Genomic DNA, 14,752 nt, shown 5'->3' with positions numbered 1-14,752 from the left:
TTGCCAATCATGCCACGGGTCACGCACCCCTTCTCGCGTCAATTACCACTTTCTTTCCTAAGACCATGTTCTTCTACGAGAGGTTGTGGAGCAAGTACCATATTTCCGTCCTCCATTAGTTCTGCGTGGAGATTGATCTCGCACCACGATCCCACTGAAAACAGTGGTTGCTCGCCTGAGTCAATGTCACGGTAGCTATAAGTGATGGGATCGACTCCTAGAAGATTAGGATGACACATCCTTCTAAGGTCATTGCATCTGAGAGCAAGTTGATGTGCTAGCCGCTTGCACATCAGGGCACTGTCTGGCTAGGGTGTCAATTATATTTGGGTTGTCTATATTTTTTCTCCTTGTCGTCTCTTAGTGCCCCCCCCCCCCCCCCCCAATTTTCTTATGAGAATGATGTTACCTGTAATTGGGTTGATCAACCCCGAGATTTTCTTGCAAACTCCTTAGCCAACAATGTAATGATTTTGCCAAATCAAAAGGCTAGTCATGATGGCATTTCACAAAAAGAAATTAGCCGACCATTAGCCCTTTAATTAATACTCCCTCCGTTCCAGTTAAGGTGTATTGATTTCTTTGCAAGTCAAACTTGTGTGTGTTTAACCAATATTATGTAATAAAATATCAACATCAACATCTACAATAAATAAAATATGAAAATATTTTTCCTGGTGAATCTAATGATACAAATTTGGTAATGTAGATATTGATTTTTTTTAAAAAGACTTGGTCAAACATGCACTTGTTTGACATTAAAAAAGCTAATACATATTATATTATAGAATGAAAATAGTACTTAAAACGCACGCATGCATGGCCTCTTTGCTCCATTTTAAGAAAAGAAATATACTAATATCGCGAAGATACTAATTACGCTCAGCTTCTGCACCAACAAGATATATCAAAAAATCTAGAATACACACAGCCCGAACACAAAACAGTAAAGAAAGGAAAGAAACAAAGGTCTCGACACAATTACCAACTTGTCTCAGCAGCAGCACTCAAACCATCACCAAAGACAACACCCCAAAAAGCCAGGCCTTCCATGCATGTACATAAGAAATATCATTTGTGCAAATTATCATCAGATTAATTTCTTAGCTATATGTTCTTATTTTCGTACCATGTGTAGTACAAAATCTTGTTGAACAGGCTTTGTTGCACGCGTGCACCCGACCCGACTAAACATGTACTGTACGGTAACATCACCGATCAGCTAACCGGGTATGTACGCGCCTATCCGGCCGGTGCAAGTATTTGTATACATATGCACACGACGGTGCGTACACATGGCCATGATCATGCATGTCAGCATCGTATACTTGTCACGATGTACTTAGAGTTACTACACATGAAGGAGCACCCACATGCACGGATCAATCTCTAGCTAATGTACTAGTGCACGTGTATCCTTGACATTGCATATTTCTCCTCCTCCTTTTTTCTACAATGCCAAGAAAAATATTTTGACAGATCTACAAAACCGCTTCAAACGAGTAATTAACGAAAAACTACCACAATTCGTGGAACCGTACCTACATATTCATCGCCCGCCGTGCTTGCAGGTCGCGCTGCGGGGAGGCCCCAAGCTGCCGCCCGGTCGCTCGCCGTGCCTGCAGGTCGCGCTGCGGGGAGGCCCCAAGCCGCGCCCGATCGCTCGCCTCGCCTGAAGGTCGCGCCGTCTCCTCCAGATGCAGTCGCGCCGCCGGAGTACTTCATCTTCTCCGCCTTCGCTGAAGGCCGCCGCCGTCTCGATCTCTTTCTCCGGTGACCGGCATGCCTCCTCTGCAGTTTCATCGCCTTCAGAGGTTCTCCCTAAGCTTCCTGTGGGTTGGGAACCACGCGACGTGCGGAAGTGTGGAGCACAACGTAATGGTGAACGCGGGCATGGAGCAGCTGTCGATGGCCACGTTCTGCAACCGCCGGAGCGACCTGCTGCTGGCGTCCATGGCGGAGCTGATGTCGCCGGAGCGGCTGGCGACGGCTGGTCTCCGCCGTCCCTCTTGCCATCATTCGCCGCCGGCGACAGGGACTACCCCTGCTCTTCCTCCATGGGGAATTTTAGAGAAAGGAGATAGAAATGACATGTGGGCCCCATATGTTGACGGTCAAACTTAATGGTGCTGACTTTTTCAGTTCTGACGTGTGGGCCAACCCTGTCATAATCGAGTTTAAACGAGTCAAATATGCCACTTTTCATGCATGGTAGTTTTTAGTCAAAAGATTAGTGAAAAAGTGGTAGTTTTCGGCACAAATTTGTAAAGTGGTAGTCTGTAGGCACGGTTCGATGAATTGTGGTAGTTTTTTTTTGTTAAATACTCGCTTCAAACAGACTTTAATTTGATTGGTTTGCAACATGAATTTTTACGTGTAACTTGAACTCGTCCACTAATTTTTTTTCGCGGGTTAGTTGGAGCCATGGCGAACCGGCGTTTGCGATGTCTTCCTGGTCAACAAGAGAGAGAGAGAGAGACAGACTGACAGTCACGGCTCTGACTATGGTTGGTGTGTGGGTGGGTGTCACCCATCTCACTCTCAAGTTGTGGTAGCCAAGAGTCCCCAGCAGGATACGGCACAAAGGTTTTCTCCTTTACACACGCTTCACTCGGTACAAACTGTGCCACGACCATGTTTTCCTTCAGGGCACCCTCATCCATGCGTGCGCCTTCAGGGCACCTTCAGAGCAACAACGCAATGGCTGCATCAAGCTTGCTCTTCCTTGCCATCCTAGCTGCCTCGACCACCGCCACCTTCTCCGTTGTCGATGGAAGATCCAACGGGAGCTGCATCCCGGCCGAGAGGGCTGCGCTGCTCTCCTTCAAGGCCGACATCACAGTCGACCCGGCGAATCGCCTCGCATCATGGCAGCAAGGACACCACGACTGCTGTCTGTGGAGCGGCATCACCTGCAGCCGCCGGACAGGCCACGTCATCAAGCTCGACCTCCGCAACGATTATCCAGCTCCAGAAGAGGATTATTTCCTTGATCCTGGTGACACTGAAAACCACTCGCTGCGCGGACAGGTATCTTCTTCGCTGCTTGCTCTCCGACGTCTCAAGCATCTCGGCCTGAGCTGGAATATTTTTCTCGGAGATGCAAAGGCTATGCCGGGGTTCCTGGGCTCTCTCCGGAGTTTGAGGTATCTCAACCTCTCCAACATGGGTTTTCGTGGCAGAGTGCCTCCTCAGCTAGGCAACCTCTCCAAGCTAGTACAACTTGACATACATGCCAATTATGACACTGATCTACACACAAATGATATATCTTGGTTAGCATCTCTTGGCTTTCTAGAGCATCTTAACATGGGCGGGATCAACCTCAGCGGAGTCATTGACTGGGTCCATAAGGTCAACGCCCTTCCCAATTTGGTTGTGCTGGCTATGTTTTCATGTGGTCTTATTAAGAGTAATGTTTCATGGTCACTTGTACACCAGAACCTTACAGTTCTTGAGGAGCTTGACCTCTCTTATAACCCTTTCCAAGGTCCGTCTGCATCCAACTGGTTTTGGGACATAACTAGCCTCAAAAGGCTACACTTACGGGGTTGTGAATTATCAGGCACGTTTCCTGACGAGTTGGGCAACTTGACCTTGTTGGAGACTTTTGACGTTCAAGGAAACAACATCCAAGGAATGATACCTGCAACACTGAAAAACATGTGTAACTTACGGTCTCTTGGTCTCAGCTTCAACAACATCGGCGGGGGCATAACAGAGGTGATAGATAGGATACCTAATTGTTCTCGGAAGAATTTGCAAGAATTGGCTCTAATGGATGCCAACATCACTGGCACAACATTACAATTTGTGACAAACCTGACTAGCTTATACGTGCTTAATGTCCATGGAAACCAATTGAGTGGTTCAGTGCCCGTGGAGATTGGCACGCTTGCAAATTTGACCTACTTAAACCTTGGAAACAACACCTTGAGCGGTTCAGTGCCTGCAGAGATTGGCACGCTTACAAGTTTGACTCACTTGTACCTTGGACGCAACAACTTGAGTGGTCTGATATCAGAAGACCATTTTGCAGGTTTGATGAATTTAGAGTCTCTTGACTTATCCTCTAATAATTTGGATGTTATTGTGGACTCACATTGGATGCCTCCGTTCAACTTGGAATCAGCATGGTTTTCATCTTGTCATTTAGGTCCCCAATTTCCTAAATGGCTTCGTTGGCAGAAAAGCACCAAGATCCTTCATATTTCAAACACATGCCTAGTTGGTAAGATCCCATATTGGTTTTGGACTACCTTTTCTGATGCTACATATTTGGACATCTCCTTGAACCATCTTAGCGGCAATTTGCCACTCAATCTTGAGTTCAGGTCAGTGATTAAACTTTTAATGCAGCCAAATCTGCTAACTGGTTTGATACCCAAGTTATCAAGAACAATTGAGATATTGGACATATCTAGAAATTCTTTAAATGGCTTTGTGCCAAATTTCCAAGCTCCACAACTACGGGCGGCAGTTCCTTTTTCCAATTCTATAACTGGGACTATTCCGAAAACAATTTGTCGAATGCAAAAATTGCGGGTTTTGGATCTTTCGAACAATCTGCTTTCAAAGGAACTTCCTGATTGTGGTATAAAAGAGCTAAAACAAGGGAACCCGTCTAGCAACAACTCTTCAAAAGTCAGATCTCTGAGATATTTCAGTTTGAGGATCACTAGTTTCCTTCTAAGCAACAACAGTTTTTCAAGTGGATTTCCTTTGTTCCTACGACAATGTCCAAGGCTGGTTTTCCTCGATCTAACTCAAAACAAATTCACTGGAGAGTTACCTGGATGGATTAGCGAAGCCATGCCTGGTTTGGTTATGCTACGGTTAAGATCAAACAAATTTTCAGGTCACATTCCAGTTGAAATAATGGGACTTCAAGATGTTCGTATCCTGGATCTGTCCAATAATAATTTTTCTGGGGCCATACCAAAATGTTTAGAAAAATTGAAAGCTTTGACTCACACTTCTACTTCTAATAATATATCATTTGATAATCCTTTTGAGGAAGGATATCGTAGCTCTATGTCCATGTCCTCTAGTCTGTCTAATGATAGCTTCTTGGTGGTGATAAAAGGGCAACTGCTAGAGCACAGGGAGAATACTCTATACTTGATGAGCATTGATTTATCTTGCAATAGTTTAATCGGAGAAATCCCGGAGGACCTTACCTCCCTCGTTGGACTCATAAATTTGAATTTATCATCAAACTTGCTGAGTGGAAATATTCCATATAAGATTGGAAACCTTCGCTCACTGGAGTCTCTTGATCTCTCAAAGAACAAACATGCTGGTGAAATTCCGGAAGGCTTATCAGATTTGACATACTTGAGCTGTCTCAATTTGTCATACAATAATCTGTCAGGAAGAATACCCTTAGGGCATCAACTCGACATCCTTGAGACAAATGATCCAGCTTCCATGTACATTGGTAATCCTGGTCTTTGTGGACTTCCAGTTTCAAGGCAATGCCCACGTCCTCCTAGAGACCCACCCAGCAATGGAGATTCAGCAAGATGGTTTGAATATGGCTCGTCTCAAATGGATTTTTTGTTGGTTTTGTGGTGGGTGTTTGGATGGTATTTTGCGGGCTTCTATTCATGAAGAGATGGAGGTATACTTATTTTGGGGTACTCGACAAGCTATATGACAGGTTGTATGTCATTTCTGTTGTTACTCGTCAGAAAAGGTTTGGGAACACGGGCTAAAATTAAGGAAGAACTGCCGAACATACCACTATTCGAATAAGGGGAATGAAGTACTTCTTGCTAGTATATTTTATTGTCAATCCCTTTGTCATTCAGAACTTATTGTTGTATTGTATTGTATCTTTATACATCGGTTGTGCATGCCGCATGATTTCCCCTCTCATATAATAAAATGTATCCTGCTATATATCACTACCCATTAAGTGTGCAATATTATTTGGAATTACTTGGCTTTCTTGTGCTGCTTGTTGCTAAATGTTGTTTTGGATCATGAGATGTATGGACAGGTTTTGCTAAAGTATGTTCCTTAGTTCTTTCTATGAAAAGGATTTTCGTATATGCACAACTTCTGTTTAGGACAAGGCTTCGTTTTTTGTATGATCTACAATGTAACCAAGGCAGCACAAGCGGGAGATATAGCAATACGATCGCTCCTGGATCAGAATGCGTTCATGTTCATGTGACCAAGCAGCGATAGATATTTCTGCAGCCCATGCATAGAGGTAGATAGAAAGTCACAAAGACATTCCCATCAACAACAAGAGTTGTTCAACATGATTTTATTATGAACTTAGCTTCTCAAAGTTACAAGAATGTACTCAAGGCCCAATGACACAACACTGCACAAAAAGCTAATAGTGGCCAGATTGTAGGGAAAAAGGAAGGTCCATCCTGTGCCAGGAAACGTTTTAGGTTCTCTAAAAAGCTACATTACTGATCGCTCGTCATCTCCTCCAGAATAGTACAAACTGATAGAATCAGGAAAGAATCGGTGTATCACAAATAATAGACACTGACTGAACTAACCCGTTCGTTGATTTTAGGATTACATATGTCAAAAGTAATATAGAAACCAGCTGCCCGATCACAATTAGACGAAGTTTATGGTGAAGGAGGCATAAGCGTGGGAGTCTATCTCGCATCTGGTAGTCATGCCCACATCGTCTTGGATCTCCACTAGCTTCGTGTTAGAGCAATTCTAGGTGCACATCGATCTGTTGTGCACAAGCAGTCAAAAAGGCACAAATACGATGCCAAGATTTATTAACGAGGTTCACCAACATAGCTGCATTCATAAGGCATAATTATAGATGCTCCGCGCATGTACTAAATTGACATAATACAACGATAACAAGCATATCGAGGCTATCTGACAACACTCCGACCACCGCACTATGACAGGCCCGGCCATCCCTGCCTTCGTCGTCGGGCCATTCCCCTCGTGATTTCTGTCTGGCCTACCATCTTATGTCCTTACATAATTTTTTTTCAACAAAGCCTTACATAATATGCAGGCCTGGGTTACACATGTTCAACTCAAACACATAATCGTCCGCTAATACAAGTGCAATGTAGTCTAATACGTACACATAATATTCTACACATTTATTTTAACACTCCACCTTGGCGATTATAATATGTTCTAGATTTTTCTGAATGGGGCGTATATAGACGGGTTTTAGTGTATTTGTTCACTCATTTCAATCCTTTTATGGTTCACATCAAAATATCCAAAACATTTTATAATTGTGAATGGAGGGAGTAAGTCTTTTCAGGCATCAACAGTAGTGCACGCGGTCTTCCATATGTTTCTCAAGAAGTGATTCCTACGCTTGCTTTGATTGGGGACAAGCGAGTGCTCGAGCGGTGGGGGAGCTATGCTGCCGGCAGCGAGCTCGTGAGCTCTTCGACAAAATGCGAGAGAAGGGATGGAGAGAGACGAGAGATGCTGACAAGTGGGCTATATCAATTTAACAGTCCATGCAAACGTTGTTGATTTTTTTTGCCACGTCACCACTTACATGCAGGCCCCAGATGTCAGGTTTTCACTTAAACCACTCTAATCACTCTATGAGCGTTTTTTAAAAACTGTCACCACAGTGTTGGTGGTTTTAAAAAAGAATCAAATGATGGCGGGTTTTTGAATTAGGGTCTCCAATTATGATGATTTTTTGCAATTTACTCCTCGTGTTCTAACAAACTGCCGTGCCGATTCAAATAAGTTGGGAGTTAGTTCGATGTGGTTGCAGCATATGAATGTTTAGGTCTTCCGTGAACTCTTCCATTGGTAACTTATTTGATTGGTTTGCAACATACGAATGTTTAAGAGCACCTCCAGCCGTTGGCCCCCCAGGAGGCATAAAAATCGCCCCCTGGGGACGAGCCGGCGATACAATCGGCGCTGGGGCGGTTGGGCATCCAACCATCGCCCCCAAGTACCGATATTGACCCAGTTTTCGGTCCACTTTCGGCGAATAAAGGGCCCATATAAGCGAGAATAGGCCCATATTCGACGTGGTTCGTCGTGACTCGGCGTTCAATTACCAACATAAATATTTTTTTATCACATAGTTCATCACAGAAAATCAAATAGTTCAACAAAATAATGCAACAATAAATAATTCAATACAAATTATATAGTTCAACAAATAAAAACTCATATTTCATCACACGTCGCGCCCGGCGTCGCCCTTGAGCCTCCATAGATACTTCACCAGATCCTGCTGCAGTTGATGATGCACCTGTGGGTCTCGGATCTCCTGCCGCATACTGAGATAGGCAGTCCAAATTGCTGGTAGCTGGTGAGCAACTTCGGCTAGAGGACCCTGCATGTAGTATGGTTCAGTGTCAAACACTGGCTCTTCTTGCTCGCTCTCGATGATCATGTTGTGCAAGATGACACAGCAAGTCATGATCTCCCACATTTGATCTTTCGACCAGGTCTGAGCAGGGTACCGGACAACAGCAAATCGAGATTGGAGCACACCAAATGCCCGCTCGACATCCTTCCGGTAAGCCTCCTGCACCTTGGCAAAGTGGGACTTCTTGCCTCCTGGCATAGCGTTTGAGATAGACTTCATAAATGTAGACCATCTCGGATAGATGCCATCAGCTAGGTAGTACCCCTTGTTGTAGTGCCGCCCATTGACCTCGAAATTCACCGGAGGAGAATGACCTTCAACAAGCTTGGCAAAGACAGGGGAGCACTGCAGCACGTTGATGTCATTGTGAGTTCCTGGCATACCAAAGAAGGAGTGCCAAATCCAGAGGTCCTGTGTAGCCACCGCCTCAAGTACCATACTGCAACCGCCTTTGGCGCCTTTGTACATCTCCTGCCAAGCAAATGGGCAGTTCTTCCTCTTCAATACCTGCTATTGTAGAATACTCGTGCGGCACGCTCCCAAATTTTGCACGTGTGATACATGTTTCTTCTATTTCTCCAAGTAAAGCTCTTCGCAAGGCAATACCGACGGTGCATTTCCAATGCATGCAGTCAATACTTCCAAGCATCCCAGGAAATCCTCTTGCTGCATTCTGTGCTAGGATCCGAGCAGTGTCTTCCGCATTGGGTGTTCTCAAGTATTGCGGTCCAAACACTGCCACCACTGCCCATCAGAACTTGTAGAAACACTCAATGGTGGTGGACTCGTCCATGCGCCCATAGTCGCCGAGTGAATCACTGGGAGCTCTGTACGCAAGCATCCTCATCGCTGTCGTGCACATCTGAATCGAGGTGAATCCAAATTTGCTGGTGCAATCCATCTTGCACTTGAAGTAGCTATCGAACTCCCGGATGGAATTCACAATCCTGAGGAAGAGCTTTCGGCTCATCCGATAACGGCGCCGAAATGTTTTGTCGCCGTGAAGTGGAGCAACGGCGAAGTAGTCGGAGTAGAGCATGCAGTAGCCTTCGAGATGATGTCGGTTCTTTGCTTTCATCCGCCCCGGCGCCGAGCCACCTCGCCACGGCTTTTCATTGCTCGCCAGCAGCTGGGCGAGGGCGGCGAGCACCATGAGATGCTCATCTTCCTGGACGTCGGCCTCGGCTTCCTCCTCCAGCAGCGCGGCGAGCGCTTCCTCGTCGTCCAAGTCCATGGTCGAGGCAGGCAAATCGCCGAACACCTTGCGTCCGGTGGGCGCGTACCCGCTGCTAAACTGCCCCTCCGCGACCGGAAACGGCGGCAAAAACACCCAGCTGCTGGTGGAGGGGCTGCCTCAGCGAACCTCTGCTCTTTTTCCGGCGGGGAATGGCTATCTAGCGGAGACGGGCGGCGGGCGGCGCCGGGATACAGCTAGTGGCGGCCGAGGGCGCGGGGGGTGGGAGGCGAGTCGGGGAAGAAAAACTTGACTTTTCACCTGACAGTGTGGGCTTTTCCCTTGCGCCGAAGCCCCCGATCGCCCCCAGTGCGCCGGGTTCGGCCTGCGATCGCCGGGCCAAAAAACGGGCCGAACCGGCGATTTTCGACGTCCTGTGGGCGCGACTGGGGTGTTTTTTCGGCGCCGGCGCCGAAAAAGTGGCGGGGGAGGGGGAGGGGGGGGGGAGGGAGGGAGGCTGTTGGGGGCGCGGCTGGAGATGCTCTGAGTCTTCCGCTTTGGCCTTCCCAGTCGATAGGAGAGTGACGGACTGAGCCACGCCATAGCTGCAGCTGATTGGTCCAACTTGGTGTGCGTGTGTGCGTGTCCCCTACAAGACACGGCATCCGGTGAAATGTACGATGACCACACCTTGCTCTAACTGATTGGCGCAACTGGAGCATCACCCAACCCAAAGTTGTGGTGGCCCATACAAGACACGGCACATGCAGTTTTCTTCTTGGGCACACACTTGCCATGCCCATGACCACCATGTTTCCGTTCGGCGTCCCCTCCAGCCGAGCCCGGAGCAAAGAAATGGTTGTAGCATGCTTCCTCTTGCTAACCATCATCCTATTCCTAGCAACAGCCAGCAGCACCACCACCTCCTCCTCCGTCGTCATCAACGCAAGCCAAACATCCCACGGGGGCTGCATCCCGGCCGAGAGGGCCGCGCTGCTCTCCTTCAAGGCCGGCCTCACAGGCGATCCGGACAATCGTCTCGTCTCGTGGCAACAAGGTGCACATACGGACAACTGCTGCCGGTGGACCGGCATCACCTGCAGCCGCCGGACAGGCCACGTGATCAAGCTTGACCTCCACTACGATGATCCAATGGTGTATTATTTATCTGATGATGAACCTGAGAGCCACTCACTGCGTGGTCAGTTATCTCCTTCTTTGCTCGCTCTCCGACGCCTCAAATATCTCGACCTTAGCCAGAACTATCTCCTCGGAGATGCAAAGGATATGCCGGGATTCTTGGGCTCTCTTCAGAGTTTGATTTATCTCAACCTCTCCAAGATGGGTTTTCAGGGCAGAGTGCCTCCTCAGCTAGGCAACCTCTCCAACCTAGTACAAATTGACATACAGCGCAATATTATGGGCGCCGGTTATCAATACTCACACGATATATCTTGGTTGGCGCGTCTCCGCTCGCTAGAACATCTCAACATGGGCTGGATCGACCTTAGTGGAGTTGTTGACTGGGTCCATACGGCCGGCGCACTTCCTAATTTGGCTGTACTGATTCTGTTTCAATGTGGCCTTACTAATAGTAATGTTCCATCATCGTTTGTACACCACAACCTTACAGTTCTTGAAGAGGTTGACCTCACTGGTAACCAATTCAGCAGTCCAGATACACCCAACTGGTTATGGAATGTAACTAGCCTCAGGAGCCTAAGGTTAGAGAATTGTGGATTATCAGGCACGTTTTCTAACAAGCTGGGAAACTTGACCTTGTTAGAGACCTTTGCCTTTGGACTCAACAACGTTGATGGGATGATACCAGGAACACTGAAAAAAATGTGTAATCTAAGGTCTCTAGATCTCACCGGCAACGACATCAGCATGGACATAAAAGAGGTGATACACTCGATACCCAGCTGCTCTCGGAAGAATTTGCAACAGTTGATTCTGGAGAGTGCCAATATCATTGGCACGGCATTACAATTTGTGTCAAACCTAACCAGCTTAAACATGCTTGATGTAAGTCACAACCAATTGAGCGGTTCAGTGCCTGTGGAGATTGGCACGCTTGCAAATTTAACTTACTTAGACCTTCAGCAAAACAACTTGAGCAGCTCAGTGCCCGTTGAGATTGGCACACTTACAAAATTGACTTACTTACACCTTGGGTTCAACAACTTGAGCGGTTTGGTGCCCGTGGAGATTGGCACGCTGACAAAATTGACTTACTTAGACCTTGGGTTCAACAACTTGAGTGGTGTGATGACAGAAGATCATTTTGCTGGTTTCATGAATTTAAAGTACATTGGCTTTTCTGATAATAATTTGGAAGTTATTATTGACTCGCATTGGGTACCTCCGTTCAACTTGGAATCAGCATGGTTATCATCTTGTCGTTTGGGTCCCAAGTTTCCTAAATGGCTTCGATGGCAGAAAGGCATTCGTGAACTTGATATTTCAAACACAGGTCTAGTTGATAGGCTACCAGATTGGTTTTGGGCTACCTTTTCCGAAGTTACATGGTTGGACATCTCCTGGAATCAACTAAGCGGCGACTTACCAGCAAATCTGGAGTTCATGTCAGTGATTACACTGTTGATGCAGTCAAATCTACTGACTGGTTTGATACCCAAGTTACCAAGCACAATTAAGGTATTGGACATATCCAGAAACTTCTTAAATGGGTTTGTGCCAAATTTGGGAGCTCCAAATTTGCAAGTTGCAGTTATGTTTTCCAATGCTATATCGGGACTGTTCCGACTTCAATTTGTCGATTGCGGAAATTGCGGATCTTAGATCTTTCAAATAATATGCTTTCAAAGGGACTTCCTGATTGTGGCCGAAAAGAGCTAAAAAAGTGGAACCCATCTGGCAATAGCTCTTTAAAATTCGTTTCAGTGAGTTCTTTCAATTTGGAAATCACTAGTCTTCTTCTATGCAACAACAATTTTTCAAGTGGATTTCCCTTGCTCCTACGACAATGTCCAAGTCTTATTTTCCTCGATCTAACTCAAAATAGATTCACCGGAGAGTTGCCAGGATGGATTAGTGAAGCCATGCCCGGTTTGGTTATGCTACGGTTAAGATCGAACAACTTTTCTGGTCACATTCCAGTTGAAATCATGGGACTTCATGCTATTTCTATTCTTGATCTGTCCGATAATAACTTTGATGGGGCCATACCGCCATATATAGAAAACTTGAAAGCTTTGAGTAGCACTAATACAATATTTCGTGATCCTTTTGTAGAGGATGAAAGTGGTGAGAATAGTATCACTGATATAGGAAGGGTTAATGATAGCATCACGGTGGTGATGAAAGGGCAAGCGCTTGAGTATGGGGCCAATATTGTATATTTGATGAGCATTGATTTGTCTTGCAACAATTTGACTGGAGAAATCCCAGAGGAAGTAAGCTCCCTTGTTGGTCTCAAAAGTTTGAATTTATCATCAAACTTGTTGAGTGGAAATATCCCGTATAATATTGGAAAACTTCGATTAGTGGAGTCTCTTGACCTCTCGAGGAACAAACTAGGTGGTGAAATCCCTCAGAGCTTATCAGATTTGACATACCTGAGCTATTTAAACTTGTCGTACAATAATCTGTCTAGAAGAATACCCGCAGGGCATCAACTCGACACCCTCAATACAGATGACCCAACCTCTATGTACACTGGTAATCCTGCTCTTTGTGGACATCCAATTCCAAGGCAATGTCCTGGTCCGCCTAGAGATCAACAAACCAACGGAGATCCAGCAAGGTTGCCTCGAGATGGCTTGTCTCAAATGGATTTTCTTCTTGGATCAATTGTTGGCTTTGTGGCGAGCGCATGGACGGTGTTTTTTGGACTTTTCTTCATGAAGAGATGGAGGTATGCTTATTTTGGGGTACTCGACAAGCTATACGATAGGTTGTATGTCATTTTTCTTGTTACTTGGAAAAAGTGGTTCGGACCACGGGTGTGAATTAAGCAAGAACTACCAAAGATACCACTACAAAATTAAGGGGCCTGAATGACTTATTTCTATATTGGATTGTCAAACACTTTACCATTCAGAACTTATTGATGTAACGTATTGTATCTTTGAACCGACGGTGGTAGTTGTGCATGCCACAAGGTTTCGTCTCATAAAATAAATGTATCCTGCTATGGCATAACCATAAATTGTGTAATATTATTTGGAACTATTTGGATTACTTATGGCATGTAATGTTCAATGCCCCATTGCTTGCTTAGAGATCTCCAGCCGTTGCGCCCCAAGGAGGCATTTTTTCAGCCTCGGGCTGGCCCGACGAAATATTTGGCATGGGGATGAGAATATTCCCAGCCGCCACCCCAATAGACGCCCCCGACGAGAAGCCGCGGTGCCGCACTCATCCATCTTCTGCCCGAGCCACAGCAGCTCGGCGGCGAGCTTCTCGGCCGCGGGGCCGCCGAACGCGTCGCCTTCCAGCGTGGCCACGGTCGGCCTCCACCACCGCACCACGGACCTGACCGCGCGCACGGCCAGCTCCATCCCGAGCGAGCCCCACTCGCCGCCCACCGACGCCTCCAGCTGCCGCAGCATGCGCTCGAACGCCCCGGCCAGCGCAACATGGGTCACGGCGGCGACATTGTTCCCGTCGAGCAGACGCTCCGCGAGCCCCTGCACCAGCTCGTACTTGCGGGGGGCCACGGGAACCGAGACGCGACCCAGAGCACGTGCCCAAGCGCGCTTTGCACGCAGGTGGACACCACGGCGGCGGTGGCCCCCGCGCCCGCGCGGTCCCCGCGCAACGACAGCGAGGGCGCGAGCGAGGGAGGAGGCGGCAGGGGCGGGGGCGAGAGCGCGGAGAGGAACACGAAGAAGAGGGAGATGAAGGCCTGCGTGACGAGCAGCGCGAGCCGGCGGAGCACAGACACAGCGCGGGCCGCGGCCACGGGGAGCGGCAGGAGGAGTATCATGGAGGTGGTGGTGGCGCCCAACTCGCTGGATGACGACGTTGACGTGGAGAAGGCCGAGAGGAAGCTGACAGCGAGGGACACGAGCGGGTCCATGGGTGTCTGAAGCTGGTGCTGAGGTGGGGCGGGGCGGAGGAGGCGGGCCGGCGAGGAGGCCAGAGCGAGGAGCAGGAGATGCGGCGGGAGGGAGAGAGAGGAGAGATTCCTTTTTGCATGCACGAGTGGGCCTAGCAGAAAAGGAAGGAGAGAGAGGAGAGAGGCTCACTGG

General features: G+C 47.4%; 2 pseudogenes; both read left to right on the top strand.

The window, feature by feature from the left end:
- Positions 1-2,642: 2,642 nt before the first annotated feature.
- Positions 2,643-5,843, top strand: LOC123179617 (receptor-like protein EIX2; annotated as a pseudogene).
- Positions 5,844-10,328: 4,485 nt separating this feature from the next.
- On the top strand, positions 10,329-13,507 carry LOC123161656 (receptor-like protein EIX2; annotated as a pseudogene).
- The last annotated feature ends 1,245 nt before the right edge of the window (positions 13,508-14,752 follow it).

Source organism: Triticum aestivum, chromosome 1D, assembly GCF_018294505.1.
Source record: "Triticum aestivum cultivar Chinese Spring chromosome 1D, IWGSC CS RefSeq v2.1, whole genome shotgun sequence".
Taxonomy (NCBI): domain Eukaryota; kingdom Viridiplantae; phylum Streptophyta; class Magnoliopsida; order Poales; family Poaceae; genus Triticum; species Triticum aestivum.
Note: the sequence above shows the minus strand (reverse complement) of the source record. Positions and strands in the feature narration are given on the sequence as shown.